The sequence below is a fragment of the Mytilus californianus genome, unplaced genomic scaffold, assembly GCF_021869535.1.
Source record: "Mytilus californianus isolate M0D057914Y unplaced genomic scaffold, xbMytCali1.0.p SCAF_2, whole genome shotgun sequence".
Classification (NCBI taxonomy): domain Eukaryota; kingdom Metazoa; phylum Mollusca; class Bivalvia; order Mytilida; family Mytilidae; genus Mytilus; species Mytilus californianus.
Genome location: NW_026262668.1, coordinates 25,650,862 through 25,665,757, shown reverse-complemented (window position 1 = coordinate 25,665,757; position 14,896 = coordinate 25,650,862).

The window sequence follows — 14,896 nt, the reverse complement described above, 5'->3', positions numbered from 1 at the left end:
AATTCTGCAACACTTCTAAAATTTCAGATTGTTAATGAAACTCCATCCAAGATATTCATATTGTTTGCATGTGTATACGTAATAACAGAAAAAGGTTATGCATCCACTGTCTAGGGTGATTGTGGGGTTACGATCTTGTTCTCTATAGCTCTTCAATACAGTTTCTTCTTTTCCTGTTTTTTGGCCAAAACATATACATTTTGTATTTTATATCACTCCGTAGTACAACCAAACATCTTTTTTAAGACCCGACGGTTACTATCACGCACCACTGTAAACTTTGGGGCGCTTCGGGAAGTATGTATATAGATATTATATAAATAACACATAGCTGAGAGGGTGATAGAGCAGATTGTTACCCCGAGAAAACATTGTCAACTGAGGCGAAGCCAAGGTTGACAATTTGTTTTCGAAGGGTAACAATCTGCTCTATCATCCTCTCAGATATGTGTTATTCAATTTATTATACTGAATGTTCTGTTTTTACTGTCGATTAAATTTCAAATTCAAAGTAATAAACTATGACGTCTTGTACATAGCAACCATCCGTATTTAATAAAGCGCACACTTGATCAAGCATCTCCGTGAAGGGTAATAGATCATTTGCCATAGGATAGAGTCGTATTTAATAAAGTGCACACTTGATCAAGCGTCTCCGTGAAGGGTAATAGAGTATTTGCCATAGGATAGAGTCGTATTTAATAAAGCGCACACTTGATCAAGCGTCTCCATGAAGGGTAATAAAGTAAATTAACACCCTCGTATTAGCCTATCAAAATATGGCATTGTAACGTGAAGTATAATAAAAGAAGATGTGGTATGAGTGCCAATGAGACAACTCTCCATCCAAGTCACAATTTGTAAAAGTAAACCATTATAGGTCAAAGTACGGCCTTCAACACGGAGCCTTGGCTCAGACCGAAATGCAAGCTATGAAGGGCCCCAAAAAATGATTAATGTAAAACCATTCAAAATTATGTTTTACATTTAGACTAAAGTGAAAAGGCGTTGCGGTTCAAATTACAGTAACGTTTTTGTTGTTATACTTGACATGATCTTTTGCAAAATGTGTTTTTAATAAACCTAATGAAAATAGAAATAAAAAGATGTGGTATGAGTGCTAATGACACAACTATCCACCAGAGTCCAAATGACATGCATGTAAGCAAAATTAATACAGGCCGTCAACAATGAGCAAACCCCATACTGTATATTCAGCTTTAAATGGCCCTGACATTACCAAAAAGTGAAACTATTCAAACTAGAAAACCAAAGGCCTGATTTAAAATACAGCCCTTCATATGCGTATATGAAATCAAACATTAATGGAAAAGAATTTCCAGAATCTTTCCCTCTTAACTTTTGCAGACACCTTTCTGAAATACTTGTAATTGAATGAAAAGAATATTTTGGGAAACTTTAACTTTAATAAGTCCGTTTTTTTTTTTGAGAATAGTACTAGTCAAGGTTGTTTTAGTAGCTCCAAGGTTTTATCGAAGTCTCAGCAAATGCTTATAGTATTAATGTTTCCATTACTCTTAATCATGTTAACTTTGTATTTGTAATGATGGCTTCAAAATTATTTGATTATTTATACTTTTTACTTTTTTTATGGCCATTACATTAATAAACTAACGGAGACAAATTTCTGGAAATATAGATATATAAAATTGAAAATCATGTATAAAACCGTGTATTGGTATGTCAAAACTGACATTGCCTTTATTGCAATTGGAAACTCCAGATTGATTGGTTGATTTTTGGTGTTTAACGCCATTTTCAGTACCATTGGCTTTACCGTGCCGGCTAGTTTGTTTTTTCAATAACATACAGTCACTACATTGTTTTCAAATTACAACTTTTTCATTTTTTCTAGTTTTTAAAAAGAATCAATCTATTTTTTTTCACACTCCCTATTAAAACATTTTTTTTTAAGACACCAGATTGAAAAAAAAACGTCCCCCTACAAAAGATAAACGTTCGATGTCTTATACTATTTGTATTTATACATCTTTGATATTCTTGGTTATTTTCATGCTTGTAGATAGTTGGCTATTTTTTGCCAAAGTCACGTTCAGGCTAAATATCTGTTTCTCTTTTAGACCTTCAAATCAACGATTCCTGCTGTTTGGTAACAAGCTTAATCTGGCCAAGACACACGATTAAGGGCGTTTTTTAAACTTTGTGTGTGCCAAATACATATATGTCTTTAATTGTCAGTGCATGCTTAATAAAAAAAAAGGATATGGGTTATCTATCCCCGACACAAAATCAGTACATGCACAGTAAAAAACACAAAAAGCAAACGAACAGCGCCTTTATAGCTGTTCTTCATTTCAAAGTCAAAGTGAGGACTTCAACACGGAGCAAAAACTCTCACCTCATTGCAAGTTTTAGACGGTCCCTATCACCGGTTTGAGAGTAATTCTTTGACAACTGACGATCACGCCACACCTGTGAATTGAAGAATTAAAAAAACCATGGAGTAATATCAATTATCCGGCAAAGAAATCAAACTTTTACTGTCATAATGTAGACCGACAATCACACTAAAGACTGCAAAAACAATACAAACATTAAGACAACCACGGTTTAATATGTTTAATATTCGTCGAAATTCATTTCAGCTCATCACTTTATCATGTTTATAAAATACCACCGAGTCAAATTTGATTTATGTATATCTATTATGCTTTCATTTTGCTAGAGGTTTTCATAAAAAAAAAAAAAAAACAACAAAAAAAAACGCATCCCGTCAATAATAATCAAGATTTTTATTATAATCCTGATTTATACTTAAGTAATACGAAAACAGACGTGTTAGTACGACTTCCTGGTATGATAAGGAAGTACTTAATATTGAACATTTCGCAAAGTAAGTAATTCTGTTTTCGTTATAAATTTTGCATATTCCAAAAATGTCAATTAACACGAATCACGAATGTCATTCAATCCTTGAAATAGTTTCCTTCCCATGTTATCACCAATGCAAGCACTTGATTTATATTTCTTGGTTCTTCTTTTTAATTTGATATTCTAGGTGGCAGGGGGATTTTTTACATTTTCATCTGTTTCTATGCATGCTTAATTTTTTTTCTCGGCTTCGCAAAAAATCAAATGGTCGTCTTTTAATTATATCTTACATCTTTTCACAAAAATTATGAAATTGGCAGTTTTCGATCAACACTTGTCCGTTTAACGAAAAGAATAATATGTCCGCTAGGATCTCATAGAGATTTGCATCAACTGGTGAAAACCCATGAAAGAAAACATGTAAAAGAAAAAAAGAAAAAAAATGTCTCGTTTTCAGTTACGTTGTTGATAAATGCAAAAATAATAACGATAAAGGATTACTTACTTTGCCAAGTGTCAAAGATTAAGTACCTCATTAGAATACAAGGAAGTCACACTAACGCGTTTGTATCCAATCATTCGAGTATGACATAATGGGGTCGATGGCCGTGTATATATAACACACCTATTCAAACTATTGCCTGACGAATGTTGGATGATGGAATATAATATAGGCCTCTAGTCCAAAATGTAGTGCAATCTTTTTTTACCATACATGGTCTTAACTTTGTCCTAACATAACTAAGGTAAACGCAGTTAAGAAAAAAATCCTTAATTCACATTTGATTAGTTACTATGGCAAACGATGACAAAATTAGTATATTTTGTAAACTTCTTGATTTTACTTGTTTTGTTTTTCAACTTTAAAGTATATATTTGATTGGGCACACTAAAATAACAACCTTATATTTGGTAAGATAATTTAAATTTGAATAAGTATACAACCTTCTTAAACATTTTAAATGCGGTTTAAGAATGGATTCGATGTTAGTGGCACGAGAGGTGCAACGGTCAAAAGAACTTATATCAACCAATCTCATGAGTGTATGTAATGACGGGAAAAACAATAATAAATTTTCGTCATTTTATTTCGAGCAGTTGGCCCGAGAACACAGTTATTTCGTAGTGCATTTCTTTTAGACAATAAAGTCAAATAAAAAATAATCGCACCTGCTCTATCTCAAAAAGATTTTTACAGTGTAGTGTACTACTATTGGGACAAATAATATCAAAATTATAGAAAAGTCTACCAGCTCTAACTCAAAATATTGACAATTCTATGTTAAGGGGGTCTAAAATTCAGTTTGACAGTTTCAGACATTCTAGTTTTTGACCTTTTTTAACTGGACCAAATCACTACTTAACATAAAGATTCAGCACCCAAATTTGCTTTTTAAATGCTCTTAAGGTAGATCATAAGTATATACTTTTTGAGATAGAATTTTCTTATAATTTGCCAAAAGGAAGATTTTACTATGCTTTTTTCAAAAATATAATAAAAAGTATGGGTCACCGTGCTATTTTCCAAGCTATGAGTCGTTGAAAATTGCCTAAATTTGGTTAGATTGTTAATGAAAAAACACATTTGTGCGCATAAAAAAAATTCTATCAGATAGAATTTTGAAATAAATTGTAAGAAGATAGGTTTTATAATATGTTTTAAAAAAATAAAAAGAAAAAATGGTGTCACCGAACTTGTTTTCTTGCTACAAGTAAAAATAAAAAATTTCCCTATCAGTCCAATATATATTTTTTACTAAAAGAGTTATCTCCCCTTAAATGGCTTATTTGAAAAAAAATGATTCTAAAAACACAAAATTTGATATTTGTTTAAATATTTTGAATAATACAATAAATCACCAAGTTTTCTTTATAAATAAACAATCTCACCATTAAATTGCAAATCTGTCTCCAAATTTGCAGATTTGGGCAAATAACTAGACCAATTTTGTACTGAGATTGTACAATCCAAGATGGCGGTATACCATGAATCTACCTTAAATATAATATATCAAGTATTAAAAGCAACTGAACACTCCTTTGGTTTATCAGATTTATTACAATTATTCAAAAGTCAAATTTATATGAGCCTGTGCCTGAAAATAGAGATTTTCGAATTAAGGGGAGCCTTTCAGAAACATGCATTTCTTTCAACCAATTTGAAGTTTTTGAAGTTTTTTACTATAACTTATTCTTTCATATGTATTAAATGTACTTTAAATGGAAAGAAAAGTTACAAAAAGCATACCAAATGAGTATAAAATGGTCTTAGGCTATGTAAGACTGAAAATTATTTAGTGTCAATTAGCACATATTTACATATAAAAATGCATACAGAAGCTATAAGAAATGGAAATTTGTTACTTTGTGCTCAGTTCTATGCTAAGATGTCATGATACAAGAAGTCTAATTGCAAAAGAACTCTTGCATTCAACATTTTTTGCAGACAGTATGGTCTGATGCACAGTTTTTTTCACTTTTCAATGTTAAACTTGAATGTAGTTTTAGTCTCAACTGGCATATATTTGAACCACATACTATCCTACAGAAGAATATAAAGGTAGTATATGAAAAGGATAAGGTGCACAGATCATTGTCAAGTGTTTTTTTTTACAGATTTAGTGAAATTTTTATGATAGACTACACATTCTATGTTCAAAGCTCTTCACATTTCACATACATTAAACAGGCCGTTCGACCAGGGCCTAAATACAACATATTTTTTCTGTGATAATCTACTTTTCTCTATATTCAGAGTTCACAAATGGTTAATAGAATTTGAATTAATCATAGAAACACAAATATCAAAGCATAAAAAGCTGTAAGATAGAAAGTCAGCATGCCTCTTAGGCTTAAAAATGAAAACTGCTTTAAAATGCTTATTTCAGTCGTATAATGTCAAAATGGGACATTTTAACAGAATTTCTTTCAAATAAAGATGTAAATCCTTTACTTTTATTGAGTTTGACAAATTGAAACCAGCAAACAATTTAGGGACGTTGCCAAAGTACAGAAACTACATTTCCTGAATTCATCTCTTAGGCCCGAGAACACAGTTATTTTGTAGTGCATTTCATACTGACAATCAAACACACCTGCCTATCTGACAGGAGAACTAGAATTCGAATTACTCAAGTTATGCTTACTAAAGATAAACTTGCAACATGCCATCATTCGGCTGCATGTCAGTATTATCGTACTTTAATTTTGAACTGATATAGGTGAGGGCGCTGGCGCCATGTTGTTGACTTTTGAAAAAAAAAAGATTTAAGTTTTAAAGCGATGTTTGACAGAGTTATATTTGAAATAATTTAATGTATATTTGATAATCGTTGAAATTTGCGCCTCATCCTATGGACGATTATCAGAAGCATAGGTTGAACATGCATTGGTATCTAATTTCATTAAAAAAAAAATTGACTGAAGTTGGTCCCACAGGAATTCCAATTTAATCATCAATACAATTCACCGCGTTTCAATTGTCAGCTTTTCAGCAAATATCACTCTAATTAATAATTTTAGTCAACCATGATTACAAAACATGCGTGTACTGTATCTGATCAGACAGAAAAAGAAAACATTGACTCGTCTATTTATTCACATAAAATATCAACACATTGATCGATCGAACTAATATACACATCTACCATCTATTAAATATAAGTTGAAGAGAGACAATTGATACGTGATAAGACTACAAATGATAAGACCATTAGTTTAGGTACTTTAGTCCTTCTCAAGAAACATGAGAAAGGACGATGTAAAATTTATGACAATTGGAAGCCAACACCTTATAAAGTTGTCGACAAATTAAATAACAATGTTTATGGTATTCAACTAGCAGATGGATCTGGTCCAATCAGAAACGTCACCAGAACTGAAATTCTGGATACAGGTACTCAAACTGTTGAAAAAGAAAACGCTGAAGACAGCGATTCATTTTCTGAGGAGTGGGATGGATATTTAGAAATATCTCATATTCCAGAGACAGGAACTCTATTAGACAAGACTGCAGAAAATGAAACAAAAGAAGATTCTAATACCGTAACAGCTGATAAAACAAAGAAGAATTATGATACCGTGTTAACCGACAAAACAAGGAAGAATTCTGATACCGTGTTATTTGACAAAACAAGGAAGTATACAGATTCAGTGTTATCTGATGATTTAAGTGATTCTTCAACTGAGATTCAAGATCAACCAGTTCGTAGGAAGACAACTCGTTCATCAGCAGGAAAGCATTCAAACCTGTATAAATTACCGAAATCTGTGTTGAACCATAATAAAGTTCATACTCAAGAAAATTCTGTGTTTTGTGAAAATAAGTCTGAATATCAAAATGTGTTGGTGAAATCTGAAAAATGTGACCAACAAGTAAGCAATTTAGTGAATTTCGAGGAGTTAGGACAAGCAATGGCTGCACTAGGAGAAAGTCTAGGGAAATCACTGGGACAGAATCTGAAAGAAGTTTGGCTGAAAAACAATCACTTTAACAATTATGATTTGAACACTGTTTTGTACATTTACATTTTAGATTTTATTTTCAAATTGTATTCATATGATGTTTTTTTTATATATCGGAAAAAATACAAGGAAAAAATAATATAAAGAAAAATGTAAAAAAAATATTTTGATAATTTTTTATTTTATTGTTGAAGGCAACAATTTGGAAACAAGGAAGATTTGTAGCATGAGAGATTGAGATTTTGATAATTTTTTTGATTGAATTGTTTCCCTTTGTATAGTTATTGAAATTTAGTTGGAAATTATTTTTATTCTAAAATAATTACTATTTAGTGATTAAGATATTCAAAGAATATATAAAAAGAAGGTAAAGATAAAAATAAATAGATTTTAATTTTATTGTAAAAAGAGATTTTTGATACTCTCGTAGGTTAAAGTTGACTGCGATTGCGCAGATAATAGCGTGGGTAGTTAAAAGAGGTTGACATTTATTTTTGTCACTCACTGACAAGTTTTTGGGAACACAATGTGACGTGTGTAATTGGAAACAGAATTGTGAACATTCAAATATTGTAAGTTGAATTATGATTATTATGAAGTAATATTATATGTTTAAAACAAGTTTTTATCATAGTAAACTTTCGAGTGAGAAGCATATCACGTGTAGCATGTGGTTTAGGTGAAAAACGATAATTTAAGTTGTTACACGTTTAAGACAGTTTTAGAAAAAAGATATAGAAGTTATTAAAGTCATAGTTCATTCACAAGTTGTAAGTTTAGTTATGGAGAAGCTGTTTAGATTTCTGATAAGTCTTATGTTCTGTGATATGTTATGGAAACTTCCATGTTTATTTTTGATATTATTTTATGTTTCAATTGTCATGTTTTCAGCAAATATCACTCTAAATAATAATTTTAGTCAACCATGATTACAAAACATGCGTGTACTGTATCTGATCAGCAGAAAAGGAAAACATTGATTCGTCTATTTATTCTGATAAAATATCAACATATTGATCGATTGAACTAATATACACATCTACCATCTATTAAACATAAATTGAAGAGAGACAATTGATACGTGAGAAGACTATAAATGATAAGACCATTAGTTTAGGTACTTTAGTCCTTCTCAAGAAACATGAGAAAGGACGATGTAAAATTCAAGACAATTGGAAGCCAACACCTTATAAAGTTGTCGACAAATTAAATGACAATGTTTATGGTATTCAACTAGCAACAATTTGGAAACAAGGAAGATTTGTAGCATGAGAGATTGAGATTTTGATAATTTTTTAGATTGAATTGTTTCCCTTTGTATAGTTATTGAAATTTAGTTGGAAATTATTTTTATTCTAAAATAATTACTATTTAGTGATTAAGATATTCAAAGAATATATAAAAAGAAGATAAAGATAAAAATAAATAGATTTTAATTTTATTGTAAAAAGAGATTTTTGATACTCTCGTAGGTTAAAGTTGACTGCGATTGCGCAGATAATAGCGTGGGTAGTTAAAAGAGGTTGACATTTATTTTTGTCACTCACTGACAAGTTTTTGGGAACACAATGTGACGTGTGTAATTGGAAACAGAATTGTGAACATTCAAATATTGTAAGTTGAATTATGATTATTATGAAGTAATATTATATGTTTAAAACAAGTTTTTATCATAGTAAACTTTCGAGTGAGAAGCATATCACGTGTAGCATGTGGTTTAGGTCAAAATCGATAATTTAAGTTGTTACACATTTAAGACAGTTTTAGAATAAATATATAGAAGTTATTAAAATCATAATTCATTCACAAGTTGTAAGTTTGGTTATGGAGAAGCTATTTAGATTTTTAGTATTATAATTGTATACTAATTTCTCTGTAACATTATGTTTATGAGAATAAAAATATTCGTATTCGGAACTTCTTGCTCAAATATCCATATGTAAAGGATATAAGTCGATAACAGTCCATTCTGTAAAATATTGGACAGGTCTGAGGCCACAGGCTTATATATTACTTAAAACATAGTTTAACATGTAAACTAGGTGAAAAAGAAATCAAATAAAAACTTTTGTTAGGATTTATTTTCATCAAGTGTGTAAATTGTTTTATGGATAAACTTTATTAATATTATCTTACATGTTGGCCCCTTCTAAACAGTAGCTCAACTTAAACAATAGACAAAAATAAACTACAGCTGAAGGTAAACAACATGTATAGCTACACGTACATGAAGACACAGGTCATGTGTATCATGCTGTGTGCGTGTCTAGGACTATATTTTCCGTGAATACCTTCATTTACCGGATTTGTAATAACATAAGCAACTCGACGGGTGCCACATGTGGAGCAGGATCTGCTTACCCTTCCGGAGCACCTGAGATCACCCCCAGTTTTTGGTGGGGTTCGTGTTGCTTAGTCTTTAGTTTTCTATGTTGTGTCATCTGTACTATTATTTGTCTGTTTGTCTTTTTATTTTTGGCCATGACGTTGTCAGTTTGTTTTCGATCTATGAGTTTGACTGTCCCTCTGGTATCTTTCGTCCCTCTTTCACATGCGTTTGGTGTCTCAAAATGGATAAAGAAGATGAAAGTATATTCTTAATGCAAAAAAAGAAGAAATTGATGTCGTATATATAGTGATTGTGTTGTTTTAAACACTGGATTTAATCAAATGTGTAATTAGATATTTCCGATTTCAGTGCGGACAACGAGGAGGATATAGTTATAGCAGCTAATAATGGCAAGTTTATACAATGTATATAGATATAAGAAGATGTGGTATGAGTGCCAATGAGACAACTCTCCATCCAAGATACAATTTGTGAAAGTAAACCATTATAGGTCAAAGTACGGCCTTCAACACGGAGACTTGGCTCACACCGAACAACAAGCTATAAAGGGCCCCCAAAATTTCTAGTGTAAAACCATTCAAACAGGAAAACCAACGGTCTAATCTATATAAAAAACGAGAAACGAGAAACACTTATGAACCACATCAACAAACGACAACCACTAAACATCAGGTTCTACCTTTGCGATCTAAACTAAAGTGAAATGTTTGAAACTGTTCATAAATACATTGGAATAAAACAAATGTAATTCGTCATTTGATGTTATGTATAGTCAAAATACTTTTATTAATAACTCCACCCCCTCCCCTTTTCAATCAATTCCATGCAAGAAAGGTTTTTATGTTCAAATTTATATATCACAATTAAAAACTGTCTAAAACGTATATTAAACAAACACATGATTAAATTAGCACCTACGTTATATTAAACACACATATGATTAAATTAGCACCTACGTTTATTTAATTTCAAGATAGTACATCGGTTTCTAACAAATCATTCACTCCGAACAAAGTGCGAATCGGACACATGATTTATTTCTTTAACCTGGGGTAACGTGTTCCTTTTTTCTGTTACCATATTCATCGTCGTTGATAAGCGAAGTTTTACATTATATTCCGTAACAGACAATAATATCAATTTTTTTAAATAAAAAAAACAACTTTCAAATCAACGCCGACACCTGAAAATTATATAAGATCCCTAGTTCATAAAGCAAGTTCTCGATTTGCACTTGGTACACAGGGTGATGTTAATGTTGTTAATCAAATTCTTGATTAGCTATTTTGTCCAAGGAACAATATGTGGCTTGCACATCAACACTTGGTAAAACATTTACTTCAGATGAACGATTTTCTCATCATTATGATAATATAATTATTTTACTTGTGGTCCTTGTATTGCGACATGATGTGTCAAGCGTTAGAAGCATTATTTATTCTTTTTATTTCCCTTGTTGCTGAAAATGATATTCGGAAGAAAAAGAGAAGAGGGCGATTTTTATATCCAAAGAAGAAGAAGATAAATCTTTTGCAAAAGGAAATGTCTAAAAGCACAAAAAATTGGTTGATTTTTTTAGTCCTTGAACTATCATATACCTGTACGATTCAATTATGCTACCTTCAGCTGTCCAATATTTTTAAGAAAGAGGAGGGTTATTTTAAAAAATATTGGACAGTTAAAGGTAATGGTTTCTTACAGGTAAATGATAGTCTAATCACTGAAATAAAGAACGGTACAACAATAGAATGACGTCACACCAATGTTTTAATTTTAAAAACATTTCTTTATGACCAACAAAAACCAAAATTGACAGACATGTTCCTTTGATCCCTTCTAAAGATGTATATATTTCAAAAGTTGTTCGCTATGCCAATATCCGCAGTGACGTTTACTTTTTCAATGAACGTGATTAATGTATTACTATTGAAATACGGGATTAAGTTAACACAATTTACATAAAACCGTTACTAAATTCATCCATAAGTACATACATTTGGAACGAAAGTTTGGTTGTCATTGTAAAAAACTTATTCCAAACGGAATATCACATCCCATTATTTATATTATTTAAAGAGTTCGCATTGCGGAACAATATTACTGACCTTTTGAATAAAATAGAGAGTACCGTGAACAGTCTCCGGGACAAGTTTGCAATTCCGCTGAGTGCAAAAGTTGTCATCTTAATTTTTGGAGGTAGGTGAAAATAAAAATGATAACTTAATTGGTATTGGTTCCCTGATATTTGTCCTAAAAAAATTGGCTCTAGCACCACTGTTGAAAAAGTTATCCCCTTTTTTTACAAACTTCCTCAGAGGAAAAGTTGTTTTCCTCAAGGGAAATCAAATTTCCCTAATGGAAAAAGATTTTTCATCAAGGGAAATGTTTTCTTCCTCAAAGGAAAAAGATTTTCCTTAGGAAATTTGCTGCATACATATTTCCTTTGAGGAAATTCTATTTCCTTTGAGGAAATTCTATTTCCTGTGAGGAAATTTGCTGCATCAAATTTTCCTTTGAGGAAATTCTTTTTCCTGTGCTGAAATTTTGTCAACTTCCATTTCCTTTGAGGAATTTTTGACAAACATTTTTCCTTGAGGGAAAATTCACGACAGTAAATTTCCTCTAAGGAAAAAATTGTTCTCCAAATTTCCTCTATGGAAATGTCTGTACATCAAACTTCCCCATAGGAAATGTTTTCCCCTACTTTTCCTCTATGGAAATTTCTTAACAATACAAACAGTATGAATATAATTTTTGCTAGACTGAATAAATGATACAAATGATATTTAAAACTTTAATAAATTTTTGACTGATAAGTATCATGACATGTATACAAAAACAATACAGTGTGACTGTTTAGGTCTAGGTATTGTACATATTTTATATGACAAATTTTGATTCAGAAAATATTTTTTGTAGCAAAGTTTTTAGTTTTATGCTTTCTTTGCTATTGTTTCATTGCAATACATTAATAAGCAACCAATTTGAATGTCATACCATTTGTGGTGTTCTTACATTGTAATAGTGTGTTCATATTTGCAGATTAAACAAAAAACCACTTTTCATGTTAATTTTAATTTTCTTCTGTTCCAGCTGCTGTGTACAGTTATTCAATCAAATATTAAGAGTTCAGTGCATAGATTATTCCATCCACTAAACATTTTCTTTCAATTCTTAGAGAAAACATTTTTGCAATTTGTTCTTCAAAGATCGTCCTCTGTATATTTGATATGAGGGAGCGATGTAAATGAGTGGATAAAGCAGGTGTTCCTTTTAACAACAAAATACTATTTTTTTCATCATTTCTCCCTTCTTTCAAGGAATATTCAATATGTTGTTGCATTTACACAATTGTGTTTTTGTGCATCTATGATAAAACTCCATTTTGTTTATAGCCATTATCATGTGATTATGCTGAAATTTCCTATTTCTTTTTGCAGGAAAGCACACATTCCATTTCACATTAATCCAATTAGCGCACAATGTAGAAAAATATCAACTCTAAGTTTCCTCTTCAGTATTGACCTATTGATGCATTTGATGATCATGAAAACCAAGATGTCTGACCTATAAATACACAAAATAAACAAATAAAATGTTATAAATGGAGATAGAAATAGCAATAAAAAAGCTTATCTTGTGAGGTTTATGAACATTTTAAGAAACTTTCATTTCTTACTTGTGAGATCTCTTATTTCCGTGCTTTTTGTCTATGGTTTTTATATTAGATGATTTTGTGCATGTTAGCGATCTTTTGAGTTGAGGCAATTGCAACGGTTTTTTTTACAGTTTGTTCTTATGTTGAGCTGTTAAACCACTATCCCAAGTTAGGGTAGGGTTGAGGGCTCACAAACTTGGTTTTTTTTATTATTAGTTGTTATTGGTTTTGAACTAGCTGTCAGTAACTGTGAGTACTAGCAGATCTGTACTTTGTGTCTTTTCTGTTATGGGGGATGTATAAATGTCCTGCCTTGTCCGGTCTGTGTTTTTTTGCAGGAAATCGGCACCAGCAAACGTGTTTAAATCATGCCACATCTTCTTATTTTTATATAACCCCCTCATATTCTTAATGTGTCTGTCCCAAGTTTGGAGCCTGCAGTTTACAGTTTGGTTAATCATGTATAAAACATTATACGTTTTTCTGGATACTATCATCAAATTGAAAACAACAACATTTATCAACAAAAGAAGTGTAGATGAATGTGCACCTCAATCTAGACAAAATAAAGAAAAGGAACAGTGCCTACTCCAATTTTATGAACAGAATTACACAGGGGGTATATCAAGAGCCCTTTACGTACGTTGTGAGCCAAAATTTGTTCCTGTGAAAAAAGTTCCAGTGGAACTTATATCACAGGAAATATGTTCTGGGAGAACTTTTTTCACAGGTAATTTCTATATAATTTGTTCCATCTCTATAAAATAAGTTCCACACTTTACCTGGTGAAATAAGTACCGGGCTGGTGAAATTTGTTCCTTACCAAGTGAAATAAGTTCTGGGTTTATGAGATTTGTTCCTTACTTGGTGAAATAAGTTCTGAGTTTGTGAGATTTGTTCCTCACCTGGTGAAATAAGTTTCTTGTCTGTGAAATATGTTCCACTTGTTAAACAAGTTATCTTATATCAATGCATGTATATACTGAGCATTTGTCATCAGTGAGTTTAAAGTTATCATTCAAGAGCATTATAAAAATAAGTATTATATTAATAATATAATAGATAAAAAGTGTAAATCATCCAGTTTGGATCCTATGGAGTATAGCAAATGTTTTATTATATACTCTGTAAAAAATATCTAAATTACACTTATGAACCAGAAAAGATTAGATTAAGAAAAATCATTCAGAAAAAAAGTATAGTTTAAGAGGAACATATGTACTTATTTGAATAGGACAAAGTGACTTGATCATTTATAAATATGAAAAGACATGAAGAAAAAAAAGACACACTCTTTTGAAACTGTGCCATGTCCTAAGAACATGTATGACTAGAACACGGGGCCATGACAGTTAACAGGAACCAAGGAGGAATACCGCATAAAACATAAATACAAATTATGATACATTACCATCGCTTTTATTTCTTATCTTCATCCTATAGTTACAGTCATGCCTTCAATTGCAAATGTATCCCATGCAAGTACACTCAGTACAGCATTTAGCTTGCATTATAATTTAAGTGTAACAAGAAAATGTTTCGGTGTGCAATAATGATTGAGCGGAACTTAT